Genomic DNA, 19529 nt, shown 5'->3' on the forward strand with positions numbered 1-19529 from the left:
GTGTTCCACTCCCAAAAACTGATTCTGTATACCATTACTTAATGATTTGTTTGCAATTCAGTGCACTTGCGACACAAGCTATATTACACTTTGCACAAGGTACTGAAGAAAGCTGCCACACCTCTAAGGAGGGCACTAGACTGAAACATGTTGACCTATTATGTTCTATGATGGGTTGAATACCCTCCTACTGTAGCCTGGTTTTAATCCTGGCCAAGGGGCCCCCATAAAGTGTTTGTAGCACACTCTGAATTTGATTTATCTCACATCTGCTTTTCTTTTTTCACTCCTCACCTAAGGGTTTAGTATACCTCTTTCTAACAAAGAAAACAACCCTGAGCTCCTCCCTCTCAGAGAGGAGGTTGTAACCCACATTATGACTAGGTTCATAATGTGAGGAGGTTACCCTATGATGAAGCTTGCCACCCTTGGATGGGTGAGGGAAACTGTCCTTTAAAAGGGGCATCCCCGTAGTACTCATCCACACTCTATAGAGCCAGGGGCCTTTTTTGTGTTGTTGGTTTCTGAATAGGGGAGTCGAGCCCTGCTGGTCTTTAAATCTTCTCTGGTCCTCTTTTGTTTTATGCTGCATGGAGATATCCCATGGTGGAAATTTAGGAACAATGGTGCATGTCAGTCTTCATTGACTGTGAAAGGTCTATTCACGACTAAATTAAGAGCTCTCCCTGACTGTTCAAGTCTCCTGCTCCGAACAACAGCAGCAAACAAGCACACAGGAGTTGTAGGTGGCCTAACGGCGAGGGCGGTCGACCTCGAATCTGGGGAACTGAGTTTGAGTTTCGGCAATGACGCTGAACATCCTGTGATTCTGGGCAAATCACTTAATCTCCCCATGCCAAACAAAAATGAGTGTGGCCTCATGTAACGCAACCTGTGCTATGTAAAGCGCTCTGTTACCCGATTAGGGTCAAGTTCACTCTATATAAAACTCTATAAAAAATAAATTAAAAAAATACAAGATTGCAAGTCTGAAGACAGATGTCAACCTTTTCTCGAGACTGTATATTTTCCCCCCAACACCGGGAGTGTGATATGAATACTTTCTTCAGTCAGGAAAACCACCCATTTCCACCATCCCTATCTGATAAAGTAAAGCTTTGTTTTGGGAATAAGTCTGACTTAATGACATGTTTGGTAAAGACACCAGAGAAAGAATTGCCAAACCTACTTGAATTCGATGATATTGATGAGGCAACTGCATTGTTGGCCAACTTGAAAGAACTGGATGAAGAAGAGTCATCAACAGAGGTGAACGTTCATGGTCCTACTCCTGAGTTGGTGTCTTTGGTAGAAAAAGCAGAGACAGATGTGCCAATTTCCTTTGATGGGAAGGTGCTCGATGGCCCTGATGTGGTGCACCTCCTCTCACCAACTGCAGGTGTCAGGACTTTTGAAGACTATGCCACTGATATTTTCATGCCTTGCATAGTGCAGCAGCTTGATAGCTGGAAACTGGTTCACAATGTCTAGGACAAGTAAGTCAAAGCCAGCATCAAATACTCTGTCAGAGAGAAACGAGGAAAAGGAAAGCGAAGAAAGGTTGCAAGTCAAAATAATACTCCTGTGACCACGAAGAGGCAGATACAAGACAGGTCTTGCATGTACAACAGGCCCTGCAACAAGGCTGTGATTCTTGTTTTGTCCGCACTGTGGACGCCAATTTGGTAATCATTCTGAAAGGAAAGTTTCATCAGCCACAAGCCTTATGTCCCAATGCCAAAGAAAGGTTGCAAGTCAAAATAATACTCCAGGACAGTGCAAGATTCCTTGTGTGATGCAGACAAGAAACAGGAGTTGTTCACGTTCCTGGCCAAAAAGATCAAGAGCATTGAATTCCCCCGGGCAAGGGCGTAGTGACAACATATGGAGACAACATTCTAGTCAGAGGCAGTAACCTGTCCATGACAACCTGTGACCACGAAGAGGCAGATACAAGACTGGTCTTGCATGTACAACAGGCCCTGCAACAAGGCTGTGATTCTTGTTTTGTCCGCACTGTGGCCGCCGATTTTGGTAATCATTCTGAAAGGAAAGTTTCACCAGCCACAAGCCTTATGTCCCAATGCCAATATCTGGGCAGCATTCAGGACAGAAGGACCTTTTCCTACATCCACATTAATGTCATTGCTCAGACCTTGGGAAAGAAACTTCTAATGCCTTGCCGGTGTTTCACAGCTTCACTGGCTGTGACAGTGTCTCGGTATTCCTTGGAAAAGGGAAAAAATCAGGCTGGATGGCCTGGAAATCTGATCTGGAAGTTACAGCAGCCTTCGCCAACACTGCCAAGAATCCATTCATAGCAGCGGATATTCAGAGAGACAGCTTTCAAATTCTCGTACGCTTCATCGTAATATTGCACCAGAGAACAAGCCAACTGGAGTCAGTGAAAGAAGTCCACAGAGAAATGTATTATTGGCAAACCAAGACAATGCAAGCCATCTCACCAACCCAGTCTGCTCTTCTTGAACATACAAAGGGGGTCATTAGGATGTGGGGCGGATCGCCACTGCCCACATGGCGGTGGTAATCCGCCCTACATCCTTCCCCGCCCGCCACCCATTTACCCCCCGCCATATTAGTATGGCGGGGGATACCGCGGCGGACGGAAAGACCATCCGCCGCTTTTTCGCCCTGTCGAGAAGTTGACCTGGCAGAAAAGGGTTTAAAATGGTGGCGGTGTCTGCTAGACACCGCCATCCATTTAGAAAGGGGGCGGAAAGGCATGCAGATTCTGCTTTCGGGGGCCCTTTGTGGGCCCCCAGGGTATTGGAGGTGGGGTGGAGAGTGCACATGGGGGGTTCCTATGGTACCCCCCTGCATTGTCATGGACATGGTGGCAGGCACCTCGCGGTGCCTGTCACCTTGTGCATGACAATGCACGCAGTGCGTTCCCAGCATTGTGGCGGGCAGTGCTGTGAGCACCACCCGCCACAGTGCTGTTTTTAATTTTGATTTTTTTAAGTTAATTTAACACAGTAGAAATCTGTAATTAAATGAGTTCTATATATGTTCTACTTTTCCTTCATGCTCCCTCCCAAAGTCAGAAACAGAAGTATTAATGCTTACCCCATTCCTCAGTGCCTGTTGTGCAGCTCGATTTTTTAAAAATGTCACGTGACTGGAACCTTGAGCACTGATTGTGTGGATCCTACAAAAAACTGTTAGCATACGACCAAACACAATTCCACACACAGCTTGATGCATTTGTCCAATCTGACCCCTTGATCTAGTTAAGGGATCTTACTATAAATAGCTCCATGGCATTTAGACACACAGGTGCTTATTCACAAACTGCATTTCAAAATATGTTTTGTAGTGCTGCAAAATGCACTAAAAACTGCTATTCACAAACCTACGTGGGGTGCTTACTTCTCCACTTTTCCTATCTTTTACTTTACGGATCTCCACACATGTAAGTATATAATTTAGTAGTAAACATGGGAGGGACAGGGGTGAAATAAGTCCAGCAGCACACATGACCAACCACTGGTGCTGCAACACCTTCCCATACAAAACAATGGCGTTAGGTAGCTGTATAAAACCTCATAGAAAGTAATGCTGAATTAAATCGAATTAAGTTAATAAGATAACAATATAAATAGATGTCATTTAATGTTAAATAATATAAAAACAGTGCATATCTTTTAATTTAAGGTAAACATATTTTGAGACTGTTTCTTCATTTACAAATTAATGTAACACTAATTGTTTATTAAATAAAATTACATTACTTAAATGTATTCACTTTTACTATTAATAGATAATATTTTTTTTTACTTTATGTGGAAATGTATTTTGTAATTTTATCTTGAGAAGTATAATTTTAATGTAATTTAATATATTTTGCATAATTCATTTTTGTATTCAAAGTGTAGGCTATAGTTCAGTAGCATTTTATATATTTGTATCTACAATAACATTATATATATAGAAGTAATTTATGCTAAGTTTATACATAACAATTTTTAAAAGCAACTTTTTCCAAGTTGAATAGTTGGCCGGAGATCTACTCATGGTAAGGTGTAGGGAAAAGTTCCCTATACTTTACCATGGGGAGAGCTCCACTCCAGTGACATCTCCTAAATAATGCATGCATGCCAACCCTCCTGATTCAGGCAGGACATTATCTACCGATTGCAAGTCTAGTCTCCCGTCCCACGATTTCTGCATGCAAAAACCTGATTCCTCTGCGGGCTTCAGCCCACAGGGCCTGGTCTTGTGTGACTCGGAGTATACACTGCCAGTAACCTGCTCCTGCAGGCCAGTGCACAACATTTTTGCCATGCTCTCTCTGCCTGCCATAGCGTTTTTTCTGTGGGCCTGACAGCGAAGGCAAAAAAAAGTGTATTTGCATTTCTGATATCCGATCCTGCAGCAGCACACTTGCAACCGTACCTGAAAACAGACCTAATTCAGGTCTCAACAGACCTAAATGGTAGAAAAACATTCAATCTCCAAATTTTCTTTTTTATATCATCCACTTTCCTCTTCTAAAATGTTGGCATGTATGATAATGAGCTATGCCTACGACAGCATTCGGCAGCTGAGACAAGCTCTTTGACCTCTCGATGGTAATCATGAACACTGAAGGGCAGCCATATTTGATCACATAAACCCGTAAATACAAGCACACAACACAAAAACTGGTCTCTTCCCCTTTTGCTGCGGGGGGCTGTACCGAAACAAGTGCTGTTGGCTGCAAACAGGTTTACCACTTTGTTATTTTCTATTAACCACCTGGGCGTGGGTTGAGCTGCTGAGCAGGAACATCTTAAAAATATGCAGCACTCCAGACCTCGTGCTGTCTGCTGCCCTTCTCGTTGCAGAGCAAGCTGCAATCTTGAATTAAGTAGGGCCCGAAACTCTATCACTGCCACGTTCAAATACATAAAAAAATTGGAAAGTAGTAAAATAGGGAAACACTCTGCTAACGAAAGCCCTTGTGGTTAATACAAACTTTGGAAATCCCCTGGGATTCAGAAGTGAAACTCAGAACAGCCGGTAAATATCACATTTTCCCAGACCAGATGAACCACGTAAATATTTGAGGACTGAATCTTTTCAACAAGGTGTAAATAATATAATCGCACCCAGTGAATAATTTATGCAGGTGGTTTCACGTCGGAGACATCAGCACTCATTTTTGGACTGGGACGTATTTCTTCATCAAACTTTAACCCAAAGTAAAAGAGAGGGAGAGAGAGACAGAAGAGGGTGAAAGGTAGAAAGAGGACAACAGCAATAAAGGAAGCAAGTGGGAAGACAGAAGAGTAAGATGAAGTGATAGAAAAGAAAGAGGCAGGGGGGAGTCTTGCCACCTGGTCGGTTTTCTACCCGCATGACTGTCATTTTAATGCCCGTACAAAAATTAAGAAAATCAGTTGAAGCAGGTATTTATTTTCCCCCTTATGTGTACATACTTCAAACAGTGTATAGAAGAAGAAAGCACTTCAAAACGTGTTCTAGCACTACTTTAATTATCCATGACTGATAACTAAAGTTAAGAAAAACAGAAAAGTCAGGTTACATATGAACACAGGCGATTTTACATGAAATGCAGGCATTTGAAGTATCTTAAAACATGAACAAATGTATTTTTCTTTTGGAAAGGTGGCAAACCTAGCAGGAAGTAGAATCAAAACTATGCAGCCTTTGGATCTGTTGCCCTGGCATTTGATGGTGGCATCTGAGGGAAAAGTTGACTGTAAATTTGTATATTGACTATATCTTATTTCTGAGATAAACTGTCGAATGCTTGGTCGATAAACGTCATAAACAGACACTACATCTACAGCGTATACATTTTTCAAAGTTATCAATTCATATCAATCCACCGACCTACTTGCTGGGTTTCTTCATTTTCATGTAAAGATTTAAAGCATGCTTTTAGAACTATGTATGGTAATAGTTTTTAAAGATTGTTGGGACTTACAATGTTATGTGCTAAACGTCTGGATCCAAGTTACCTTAGAAAGAAATTCAGAACATACAGATTTCAATCATACTCTTGAAGTAAGGTAAGAATACACGTACAAAAAACATAGGACTAGTTGCAAACTGGTTATGGACTGCTCAAATGGGATTTTGGTATGTATAAAGCCCGTTTGGACTGTAGAAATAGGGATTCGGAGAAATACTGAATCAGTAACAAGAAATGTTCAAACACAGAATCTTTATTTGAGAATCACATATTAGGCATTACTATTTAAATGTACAAAGGATTCACAATTAGCAATTAATCTGTGAAAAGCTATTATGCACGTGCAGTTTACCACCAAGTGGAAGCAGGTGGTAACCAGGTGCAAAGTATAAAAGACGGCCCAGAATGCGTTTTACTGTTCCACAACGGCAGCCCTGACTGTGATAAGGAGGACGAAGAGAATTTTAAACATCCCAACAAAGGAAAAGGGGGAGAAAGGAGAGTGCAGTTGGGCAGCATGTTCAAGGGAAGAAATGTATAGAAAGTATAGATTGAGCAGACAGGTTTTATTGGATTTAATACATTAATTAAAAGCCATTTCAGCTCAAAGAAACTCAGCAAAGTTAGGCAATATCTCCAAAGTACAAGTCATGTGCACAATACATTTGCTCGGATCAGGTAGCCATTTGAGCAAAGTCACTGTAGCAGTGAAGAATTCTCAAAATGCAAATACTCCATATGAACTGCATGTCACTATGGTGATATTTACAGAATAACACACTTTCCACAACTACTTCAATGAAAAGATGGCACTCATGTATTCATATGTCCACCATCGCACACATAATTTATGTATAGAAATCGCAAAAGTCAATATTCATTTAACGTTCAGGTAGTTTGTAATTCAGACCCTGTTGCAAAATACCCAGGCAGTATCCATGATCTCTTTATGTGCCATCATTGTTGGCTTTACAAATGTTTGTCACTATCAGAGCTTGGAGTGGACTATTTGCTAGCGAAGTTATTGTTAGAAGGCCCCTAACCAATGAAATGCAATCCTATATATATAATAATGGATATTTTACTTTGAAAGAGACAGTGCAAATGCCATACGACCATGGCATCTAACTGCACACCTGAATAGTCAAGCACCAAGGGACAGGACATTGTGCATTAAATAACTTGGCTTGTAGTAAAACGTACATCCAGTCGCCTTAAAGTACGATTCAGTCACCTTCATAAAGGCCCTTCAATATACCCCTGAGACCTGCTGCAAAATTATTGCTTCTGGTGCAAAATTGCATAACATTGCTACATAAATAGGTCTTATCATTGACACTGACAATGTTTAGTCGGAGGATGAAGATCTACCGCAAACTCAGTAAACACCTAGATGTGCTGAAGCAACAAGAGCAGCAGACGGAAAGTACGCAGAACCTCAGTTAAAAAAACTGTGACTTTTAAGGTGAGAAAACCTTTATTTATGTATGCACACCTACTGAATTATTGTACAACGTTTTGAAAAATGTAAGCAACATTTCTTAGGTTTTTTCCATGTTGAAGGGAAAACTGAGGACGCAATGCATAGGACTATAAATGTTCAACTTTAATTGTTGTGATATATTTCTAATAGATTTAATACTTTAGTTTATTATTTGCAAAAAGAACAGATGATAGACGGAATGCTGAACAAATGAAACATTCTTCCCCAGTCAAATGTCTAGGTTAAATCCATCTCTTTTTTGCTCGCCATGCCATTCCAATTTGGACCCAGCCATATGCAAATCAGTCTTGACCCTGATCCCCATGGAAACAGTCCAGCCTGAAATGCCAGGTCAGGTCCTCCCTGGACCAACAACAAGCATCCTGGGACTGGTTTCGGGGTATCAACCCCTCATCAGCCACACTAGATTGAATTCGGTGGCAGAGCAAGTACAGGACCCACCTCATCTTGAACCCAAGACCCCACAGTAACTCGTCTGTTGGCCTCCTGATCTGAGGTGCAAGGACACAAAAGTCTCCTCAACCAGCTCATGGACCAAGGTGCAGCGAAGTCCTGACCCCCAAGTGGTGCTGCTCAGGTTCTGAACCCTTGCTGTGGCTCATAGGCAACTAAATCGAGCTTCAAGATTCTTTGTGACTGCAAACAAGCCTGATCGCGCAGAGGCTGTGCCACTCACACTGGAAATCACAGCAAGACATTGTGTCTTTGCACTGCAGCATCAACAGCCCACGGGCACCCACCAACAGGAAGCTCCAGCCCACCCGTAAATGACGCCAGGCCTGCTCTTCGCACCACGCTGACAACTGCCTGCGACACTCTCCTTGTTCCTCGCAGCCCTCTTCAATGCAAGCAGGGCTCTTCACACAAAACTTGAGAAAGTACGTTTTCTGTGGGACTAATCTGGGACAGTATCCGACCTGCGCTCCATCCGGTTGGCCTGAACTATTGATTTTTAACTCTGGTTCTACTTATTGGATATTTGTTGCTTTGATCTTGTTTTGTTTATTAAATTTTGCTTTATTTTTCCCACCTGGTGTGGGATCTTTTTGTGTGTTGTTTCATTCTTTTACTGTTTGAATAGCTGCACAAACACTTTACACATTGCCTCTAAGTTGGTTTGACTGCTCTGTGCCACGCTTCCAGGGGTTTGAGCACTGGTTAATTTGGGGGTTGCATGTGGCTTACCCTCATAGGGAATGTATTTGCTTCTTGACCAGGGCTCACACCCCACTCAACTAGTAATCCAATCTCTCACATTTATGAGAAAACTCATGAGGCAGCTGCTATTCTCTCAACTGACCTTCCAAATGCCTCAAATCTGTAAAATTATGTATTCAGTTAATGCACCATACTTTTCAGAGATAGTATTCTGTCTTTCAGTTAATGTCTTGAATCTCTTCTTTATTGTTATCTCAAGGCACCAACTTGCCTACTCATGTGATACATAGCCTCTAATTGGTGTTTTGGGACATCTAACGTTTATCCTTAAAAGACTCTAACCTCAGGGGTATAGGCTCCTCTGCCTTCCCATATTTTCGTTTTAGTTAATTCGGGGACAGACAGAGGGTGCATCCTAAGCCACATATTGTGAAATACACACTCCTTTATTCAAATTTCCAATTCTTCATCTGAAAAATGAGTTTAGTTTTCCTTGTAGGTTTTCATTTGCAATGCCTGAAGCACCCTAACTTTTCCAGCACACCTTCACTCTCTGCTCACGAGGCCATCACTGTGCTCCAAACAAAGAATTTGCTGGTTATGATAAGATCAGTTGCTTAACATGAGGCAGTCGCAATTTTGCAAAAGGGCATTTTAGGATTTAAGAACCCAAATCGTTAAAAGAAAAGGCAATTAATTCGCACATATGAAATGGCGATTCACAATTTACAATTTCTTAAAATTCGCAAATTGGGAATCACTATTTCTATGTTTTGTGAAAGAAAATATGAATAGGATGTCAAAGAGAAAACATCTTTGACTTATACAGAGAACATACTGTTCATATAAAATCATATTAAAATGTAATAATGCAACATATCCCAAATGGCAGTGACTCTGCACCTTACTTAAGAAAAATACCACAAAATCAAATTTCTAAGCACCCATTTCAAATGAAAAGCATGGTTATTTTAACATGAGACTTAAGGAAGTTTTAAAACACCATAGCTGGAAATAATGGAGCAGGCAAAATTTAGGTAGGAGGCCCTACATATCTCCCGGGACTTTCAATGTACACAGCCATCCTTGGAAATAAACTGAAGTTTGACCCAAATTGGAAAACCTCTCGTGAAGGTGTCCCAGTATGAAACCCTTATAATCATTCGCCAAGCCCAGATGATGTGTAACTCTTTCAAAACAGGAACATATTTTATGATAGTTTTAAAAATACAATTCCTCAATTTTTAAGTGAGCAGAGCCCTGTTTTTTAATTCTCAATATGTTTATTAATGCCCAAACAAGAAGTGCTGACTTTTAAGCACACATACTGAAGTAACAGAAAATACTTTTTCAAAAGAAATGCTGACCATTTTTTAATGCACAAAGCAAGAAAAGCCAAACCCAATCGATTTATCACCTTGCAGGAGGTTAGGGTGAAAATATAATGCCCTTTGAGATGTTAAAGAGACAATACAGCAAACACTTTTTCAAACCATTGACTGGTGTCACTTTCGATTACTCAAAAGTCGGGCTACAAAAAGATGAAGCCCAAATTTCAAGAGTGCATGGAAATGCGATAGGGAAAATGGGTTTCATCTGATAGTCAATTACAATTACACATTAACAGTGATAATACAAATGGGAGTAGTCATTATAAAGTCCACCTTTTTTGTGTACCCCCACGCTTTGGCAAATCAAGCATCCTAAAAAAAATCTTTCACAGACCGTAATTGGAAACATTTTCTTAGCCTTTTTTTGGGAGTGGCAATAGCATTTGCAGCTTACTTTTTCCATTACATTTCAAACAATCCAAACAGCAACCAATTAACTTAACTAATTTCACATGTTAACTATAAATGTAGGCAAACCTATAGAAGGGTGGTTTCTTGGGCAGACAGGGCTTAAGTTGTAACATAAACTTAAATGAATAAATAAGTGCTACTACGTTTTTCCAAGGAACCTGCCACCAGCGCTACCGAATGTCGCAGATGCCACAAGCCACTGTAGCTGAATACCAAGAATGCAAATTCCTGATTCCACCTCATGCATCTTTATTACACCCTACACTTCCTGAGTCTTTAGCTCACTCTTGCAGGTTCTTTTTCATCCCCACGCTCTCCCTTTATTCCTGTTTTTCACTTTTTCCTTTCTGGCTTTGAGAACTTTCTCGCTCTGGCACTGGGTCAAAATCTGGTAATGAAAAAGATGACCAGGCCCCAAAAATTAATGCCAGTATCCCACCACCAGCATCTACTGGCATAAAATAAGTACTGGGAAGACATGTCCAACTAGGGTTACTATGCACAAAGTACCGTAAGTAATAAATATATACATTGAACTATGACATCTTTATTGATTGATATTATGTGAGAAGTGCTGGAGAATTGCATAAACGTCTGATTATTTGTATTATGTGCTGCATTCAACTTATTGAAGAGAAGGGATAGGATTAGAGGAAAATCACCAAATCCCCGGTTTTACAAGCTAATATCTTAACCAATTATAACTGAGGAATTCTTTTTCAGAGTGGTCCAATTAATTATTTCACATTTTCCAATGACGTGATCTCATAAACAAGTTGAGGCCTGCAAGGAGATATATGTTCAAATATATGTTGGCAATTGCTTAGACAAGCAGGTATAAATACTCTCTTAAAAGACAATATGCTCCCAGTTCTAGAATGGTAAGAATTCCATAACCTAGTTCTCAGAATTATGACTTGATGAATTTGTAATTTATTATTTGATTTATACATAAATATGTTTTTCTATATGTGTAAACTTGTCATTGAAGCACATTCTAAATGGGATTGGCCTTGGATGTTAATGGTGAAATATGCCACAAAAGCAAATTCCTATGTAAATTACCAATGTAAACCACCATAGATGGTTATTTTAATATCAGACTAAAGGGTACAAACGTATAATGATTCATCAACATAATGTTGTTAAAAAACAGAATAAAAAAAATGCTGGAAGAAATTTAACATGATAAGTTCCATTAGGGGTCCAAAATGCCCTTCCATCTACATGACATTAAAACCTTTCACATTATCCACATGTTTAGACATTTACATATATACAAAGTATGGAGCATTGGCTGCATTTCCAAATTTTGGGATAAAGGTGAGAATGAGGACGGTTCAGGGGTGGGATGACCTGAAATATTAAATGAATGCCCGCAAACTGCCCAGAATTTTAATATTAGTGATGATTTTGCACGTGCTTTCCCACTTCAGAAATTTATACTAAGCTACTTTGAGAAAGGGGAGGGGAACCTTTTCTAATGAGTGAGGTGCAATGGAATGGGATTCTCCACAAGCATAAATATTTTCTCTTTTGAGAAGCAGGTAAATGCACAAAAGCACATTTTCGTTTAGTTTATACATGCAGAACAGCACAACTAGCTATATCTGGATATACAAGTGCTCAAAAGGAAAACCCTAGGTAAACCCTCAGAAGGTGTGCCCAGGCAGTCAACACTGACCCATTTTTCCTGGTTCTGGTGAGTGGCAGCATTTATAGTGTTTAGGAGAAGGAGCTATGCAAAGCGATGATGTGCACTTGCCCACACTCCTTTGCATTTGTTCTTTTTATGAAAATTTGTTTCAAATGTTTATTGTTAAGGATCACAATAATTGTTACGAACACTGAAGAGTGTTCCTAATAAGAAGTGATCAAGATCCCATTCAGGGTTTCTGGAGTTAGTGTTACCTTTAGATGACTACAAAGTATTTTTACTTCTATAAACGTTGGGTGCAATATGGATGATGACAGGAATAACCAATCCCCCACTTCTTCTTCCTCTACTGCTTCCTTTGATATTAGCTTTTGTCTGATGGGAATATACAAGAATTTCCACTAGAGAAGGGCCTGGAGAATGTACCAGCCTGTGGGCAAACAGGGCCGGCTTTAGCGCTGGTGGCGCCCGGTGCTACAATCATTTTAGCGCCCCTACACCCCTCGAATTCCCTCACTACCACCGGGCAAAAGTGCCCCTCATCTCTCAAATCATAAGTTATTGCTAAATACAGCGCCCCCTACATGAGGTCAGTGTCCCCTCAAGGACAGCGCCCAGTGCGGTCGCACCAGTCGCTCTGCCCTAAAGCTGGCCCTGAGGGCACATGTACACCAGGACCTGAGGACATTTTGGGAGTCTCCTTCGCAGAAATCCCTCTGACAAGGGAACCAATGACCTAACTTATTTTACTGGGCTGCTGAACCTTTGAGATGTACTGACTTTGACTAGTTGTTAGATGCTGCCTGAATTGCAAGGCCTGAAAACGTAAGCTTCCTTTTGAAGAACACCTATATTGGCATTGACCCTAGTGCAAAGCTTCCAGAACGTGGTGTCTAGTGGGGCAGATAGTTTTCGAAATAATGAGTCCAACTTTCTCAGATAAATATGGTTACACTATTGACAGGGAATTTGTGTCCACATCATACACACTAGTTCTAAAACAACAGCTATTTCAAAAGGTCACTGACAGTGAAAAGTAGGGGTCCCGGTTTTATGGTATTTATTTTTTTTACATTTCGGTCAGTATTTACCCACAATTATTTTGTAATCTGTGAATAAATGAAATTGCAATTTGTATATTTCCACATTTAACTGATAGATACGCACTCACATTTTGCTTCCGGTCCGGTTTTATCATATTACACAGCCAAATGTAATAAAAATTACACTTATGAGAAAATATTAGCATTATAGCACAAACACATGTTGTGATCTGCAAGTATTTAAGTAAATCTTGCACCATTTTTTTTTAACTCCCCATGCTCTTAGCCTGCACAGCTATTGACATGAAATTAACGAATGAGCGCACGGAGAGTTAATCAAAAAAAGCCTAACTTTCTGTATTTTTGCACCTTTTAAAAATTCAGAAACACACTCTATCTATATTTACCTGTAAAGTCAGTAAAAACTGAAAAATGGGAGCCTTATTCAAGAGGAATCTCAAAGAAATTGCATCTCTCTTTAGGGTCCCATGTTATATCCTCAATTATCTATCTCTCAGTCAGACAGCTACAAAATGCATATTAATTGGACTATACCATACTACAGAGCTATGTTTTATCAGAAATAGATACTTTCAGAAACCGTATAAGGTGAATTTGGGGAAAGCCCAAAAGTGAAGACATGTTTTCAGACATAACGTTGACGCCCATAAGAAACTAGCCTGCCTTTTATAGTAAAAATCTTCTATAGATTGGGTTGTTTTTGCTAAATGCAATATTTATGTTTCACACAATTTATTTTACCGTGGGAGGTGGAAACAGCAGTTTTAGCTCCTTGGGCGCGGCCGCAATTTTGCGCCTGTGCTGCACATTCCGATCGCGGGTGCGCTCATGACGGCCGGGAGCCGTCATCAGCACACAACACTGTGTGCCATGATGGCTCCCGGCATGGAAGGGGTTAATGAAATGGCATTCATTTGGTTCTGTGCAATGTAAACGTTGTAAATGTTGCTGAACAACAGGGTCAGAATACCTAAACAGCTGCATACACTTTCACCAACCCACCAGACACACATGCTCTGCCTCACTCTCACTCGCACACACTCCCTGTATCCGCAAAAGCAAAACTGGAGGTCGCTCATGCTCCTACATCGCACCCAAGACATGGAAAGACATCCCTCAACACATCAGAGCTTCCTCCTCACTTCTTGAGTTCCGCATGAAGCTGAAGCCGTGGCTCTTCGTATAAGCACCTTGGGGACCTCAAACCTACATACCTGCCCATGCACCTAGATAACCTCTCGTTGATTACTGCACAATACAAATCCATATAACATATTTAAAGGCCTCTGCAGTCGGTATACAGCTTTGTTGGTTAAGACGCCCTGGCATTTAATGGCTCTGAAATCCTTTTGGTATCAGTGTGTTAAAATATAAGCATAGCCAGACAAGAATGCCACATATTATGCTTCATTATTTGTCTGTGACCGGCTAATATGCTGCATAAATTGCCAGTTCTTTGGTGCATAATTTAACCAAACATGTTCTATAATTTGATTCTTCGCTGCCGCCTAATTCCACTGGCCCTGGCTACAGGCCATGCCAAGAGGCACCTGGACAGGAAAGAATATTATTCAGCAAGTTTTTTTGGTTGTTGTGCAAATGCTGTCCTCGCCCGCCCATAAAATCCCCAACTGACAAATATCAAAACCACACCAAGGATGGCATTATGCCCACTGGACAGCTCATCACTTTCACTTTCGCAGAAGCTCGAGTCACATCCGAGCTCATGACAACAGAACAAAGAACCCCCTATAAATGTTTAAAAAACAAATAAAAGGAAAAGCAGCAGACGTTTCGCTCTAGGACCAACTGTTTTGACACTGAAGGACATATTTCCAAACTTGCTAAAATCTTACTGTCAATTTCCTGCAGTGATCCACCGGCCAGAACCATTCACCATACCAGCACTATTGATGGTACAATGCATGTTAGAAGTGTTAAAAGATGGTACTACCCACCCTCTGTAAAATGCGACCCCAACCCAGTGTAGCCTCCCTTCCCCTCCCTCCTCCCCTCCCCTTGCCTTTTTCTTTTTCTCCCTCTTCATTCTCGCCTTTCCAATATTCCTAACTCCCCCTATGAGCCGCTTAATTTGCAATGTTACACACTCCTGTCGACCCCAGCCCCTTTTATTCCACTCTGATTGCAGTTATCGCATTAGGTCTCCCACCATACTTTTTTAAGACTGCTAATCATTGCGGTTTCTCCCTCCAGATGTATTGTAACAGGAGCGTATGGTATACTGTTGTTACTTGCTTTGCCTTTTTATATGAAAATGAAAATGAATTGAACCCAAACAAAGATGTTCAAGGCTGATTTTGGAAGCATGCTTAAATTAAATCAGAAAATATAAGAAGATAATAGAATAACGCGCACACAATAAAAAAAAAATGCTGTGATCTATGTAATTTGAGTTACGCTCACAGTAAAAAATAAAACACCCTATGAGAATCGGTGCTGGGAACGTTTAAGGGGATACTGACCGACAGTGGTAAAATACAATGGATCGTGTTTCAGGTCTTCTGCTGCAGCAGCGACAGAATAATATGGAAAATGTATGCATGCATTGTAATTCTGACAGCGTGCCAGGCCTGCGAGCGCCTCGGTTGGGGTAACTGCACATAAAACCCGCATGATATAACCGGATGGGACTTAAAAAGTAACATGGTTAGAATCATGTGTGCATCGCTTCACTCCCTAACCATCAGAAGAAGTGGAGAGGTAAAATAATTACCATCTTCTGGCGAATTACACAGCTGACAAAGACCAAGCTATGTAAGAGTACTTGAGAGACGCCATTTAGCTATTCATTCTTTTTCAGGGGATTATAAAAATGTATTTCAAAGAAAAACGGAAACGGCATGTTAAGACAAAGTAAAAGACATTGCAGTTTCTTACCCTTCAGTGATGAAGCGCTGCATCGCGCTTGGACGCCAGCGATCAAATGCCCAAACAAAAACGAAACTATTATAATGAGTAAAAGCAAAGGAGGTGCGGTAGCAGAGTCGTCAGCAACGTGACCTGTCAAGTACGACACGTAATCTTTTTAGGCACGTGCTGGAGAGCTATAAATGTTCTGTTGTCTGATAAAAAAAACGTTCAAAGCATGAGTTTAAACATTTTCCTAAAGGCAGGCATCGTCAAAGCCAATAGGTCTGGCCTTGGCAAGTTAGCACGGCGTTTTAAAAAAAATTATTTTACTGCAAGCCTTTGCCAGAAAAAGAAAAAAAGAAGACATGCCACATCCCAAATGTGGTTTCAAAAAGCTTGCGATAACATTTTAAATTCACTGATTTGTCTGTTTTACTAGTTATGTTAAAAGGGATGGCAACTTTCAAATGCGCCATCCATTTAGTGTTGCAATTGTTTGTGAAGTAGACAAGGTTGCATTATGACCTAAGCAAGCAGTTAAACTACAGGCAGCAACAGTGTTACAATGTCACTTAAAACCTTTGTAACAGCAACTGTAAAAAGTAGATGGAAAATAAATGACTATATAACTAGCCTCCAAAATGCAGGCAAAATAAAAACCAGTATTTAAAGTTAATATACATTTTTTTATTAAAAAGCACACTTTGAACCAGCTTTGTGACTGAAGAGAAAGAAACTATTTTTAAGCAAATGTGAACAAAGTATACAGGATTTGTGCAGTCATTCAGTCCCTCATAGTGAAGGGAGCCAATAGGTAAAATGGGGGGGGGGGGGGGGGGGGAGGGGATGCTTTTGCCCCATGTTGTTTTCTGTGGTTGATTGAAGCAAAATGTAAATGACAGTTTAACAGACCAATGGATGAAGTGTGATAAGGCAAAATCCCCTTTGTGTATGTTTATTAAGTATGACGTTTTTGGGAAAAACAATCGTCTGGCAAAACAGCTAGAGCTGTTTCATAACCCCGACCAAAAGAGTTTTATCTTTTCAAAAATGTTTCTTTTTTATATTTGAAAAATAGAACTTTTATCTAACATATGTTCTAGCAAAAGTTACCATCAATGTCAGCACGCCTTGCTGTCGGCCTCCATCAAGCTAGCCATAAATTTCCCCCCATTATCACCTGGGAATAGCAAAGGTGAACTTTGCCAAATAGAAACACAATGCTGAGCAAGTAGCTGGACACCAGGGTCAATTAAAAGCACAAAGGTCACAAAAATGCACAAAGTCTGGGTGACTGCAGCAAAGTGTCAGTGATCATTAGGGTTTATAGGGAGTAACAAAGTGAGGAGGCAAGGGCACCTCATCCTCCCACCAGCAGTGCACCGAGAGGCACGTTTGCAGAGTGGTGGAGAAAGGAGGAGTGGCCTCTGACCACCTCTCAGCAATCCCACTGTGTGGGGCTTACTGAAGGTAACAGAAAGTCTTGTTGGCCCATGAGGACCCTCAGCAGTCAAGGACACTTCCTCCCCCAACCAGCTGCGTGCCAGGATGCGCTTTTGCAGAGTGGTGGAGAAGCGGGCAGGGCCTCTGGCAATTTTCCGTGATTTTTAAAAAACATATTGGGGGTTTTTAAAGGGAAGGGGGGCTGTATAGCATTTTCTGCTCTCGCTTGCTGAAAGCAGAGCAGAGTTTGCTATGGCTTGGTAGGAGCGACCCCCGTTTGACGGATCACCCCGAAACTTTCAAGATAGCAGCTGAAGTGAGAGTCATATTAGTTTTGAAAAATGGGTGAAGATTCATCAAACGGCAGCAAAAGTTATTGGCTAAACAAAAACTGCTTTTCCTATGGAAACTAGGTCCTAACTATAACTACCTTCTGGGTACCGTCGGTAGGTAATATATATATGTTAGACCTGACACCCTTGGCATGGTTTTCCCCCATCTTTTTGCCTCTGCCTCCTGTATTTTTGATGCTGTGCTGGATTTCGTTTTTGCTGGTTTAGATGCTTTGGACACTCTGCCACTGCTGATCAGTGCCAGAGTGTAAGTACTCCCTATGTAAATTGTCATATTGATTGGGTATACCTGATTGGCATATTTGTATCACCATGAAGTCCCTAGTAAAGTGCACTGTGTGTGCCAGGGCGGGTGATGACAGATGCTACTAGTGGGCCTGCAGCGCTGATTGCGCCACCCGCATATGTAGCCCTAAAATTATGTCTCAGGCCTGCCACCGCAGTGCCTGTGTGCAGTCAGTGGACTGCCATGTCCGCCTGGCCAGTGTCCCCACTGGCTGGGCCTAACCCTTCCCTGTCTGTGCACATCAGTCACCCCTAAGGAAGGCTCAAGGTACCCCCCTGGGCAGGGTGCAGTGTATGGGTAAGGTAGAGCATGTACTAGTGCAGGTAACATGCTCTGGTAGTGAACAGCAGCCATTTTGTGTGCTCACTGCTGCAAGGTTATCTTGCTCCATAGACTAACATGGGGGAGGCTGGTCCCAATGGATACCAGCCTATCTTCTCATAGGAACAAGATGGGACATAAGCGATTGATATCCCTGAACTCAGAATGTAATAACACATCTTTTAGGAAAGGTTGTTTTTAAATTCTGTGCTTGAGAACAGTACTTTTAGAAAGTGGCTGTTCTCTTGTCTAACCTTTCTGTGTGCCTGGGCCTGCTTGTGGATTGACTGTCTGGTTTGAGGGTGACAGGGGCTGGAGAACCCCCAGGAGGTTGTCTGAGTCAGCCCGTGGTTGAAAGGCTGCATCTGCATCCAGGGAAGTGGGAGGAGATAGCGCCTAGGAGTGAATAGGGCTGTGCCTGCCTGACCACAATGCTGGCTCCACCTCCCGCTGGGCGACTGTCACCTCTGCCCCTCACACTGAAAGGAAGAAGGAAGCCAGGAAGCCCAAGGGCTCCAGCAACACCCAGAACTGGTTTGGACCGGGCTCAGGGCCCACTTGCACAAAGACTTCAAAGACTTTTAGGGGTATAAGAGAAGGACCCCTGACAGCAGAAAATCAGATTCTACAATCAAGAGGAACCTCTGCTGGAAGAAGGACCACTGGAGAACTGAAGGAAGATTCCCTTGCTGTGTGCTCTAAGGGCTGACCTGTTCTGCTGTCCAACTGAAGCTGAGGAGAAGAGGGACTTTGCTGTGTGCTGTGACCCTGCCTGCTTGACCTAAACAGACTTTGCTGTGTGCTGTGTCTTCAAAACTGAATCTCCAAGGGCCTGAGAAGAGCTGGCCTCCTGTTTTGCAACTCAGGGACAGAAAGGTTGCCAAAGACTACAAATCTCTGCTGTGTGCTGCAGAGATCATGGGCTGTTTTCATAGAGCTTCGATCATCTGTCCGTGTGGAGCGCTGGCTGCTCTCTGTTCTGCTTGAGAGCGCCGCTCTGAGAATCGCCTGCCAACCAGCTGCTGTGCCGTGGTATCGACATGCTCATCGGCACGTGCGCGGTAGTGGTCGTGAGCCCATAGGCATCCCAAGGACGAAGCAATCCTCTGTCAGGATTCGCGATACCCAG

The 19529-nt window shown here is 41.8% G+C and overlaps 1 protein-coding gene across 3 annotated transcripts in view; it reads right to left on the reverse strand.

Moving 5' to 3' along the window:
* CIITA (class II major histocompatibility complex transactivator) overlaps positions 1 to 19529 on the reverse strand; it is a 451080-nt gene that overhangs the window by 414328 nt on the left and 17223 nt on the right. Inside the window, exon 1 of one of the 3 annotated variants that reach the window (XM_086941419.1) lies at positions 16025 to 16086. The exons of 1 other annotated variant lie outside the window; for it this stretch is intronic. The gene's annotated coding sequence lies outside the window, so the exon portion shown is untranslated. Of the gene's footprint in view, positions 1 to 16024; positions 16087 to 19529 lie in introns of those variants that run through there. One more of the 3 variants, XM_086941421.1, reaches the window with a different exon arrangement.

The sequence above is a fragment of the Lissotriton vulgaris genome, chromosome 10 (genome assembly GCF_964263255.1).
Source record: "Lissotriton vulgaris chromosome 10, aLisVul1.2, whole genome shotgun sequence".
Taxonomy (NCBI): Eukaryota; Metazoa; Chordata; class Amphibia; order Caudata; family Salamandridae; genus Lissotriton; species Lissotriton vulgaris.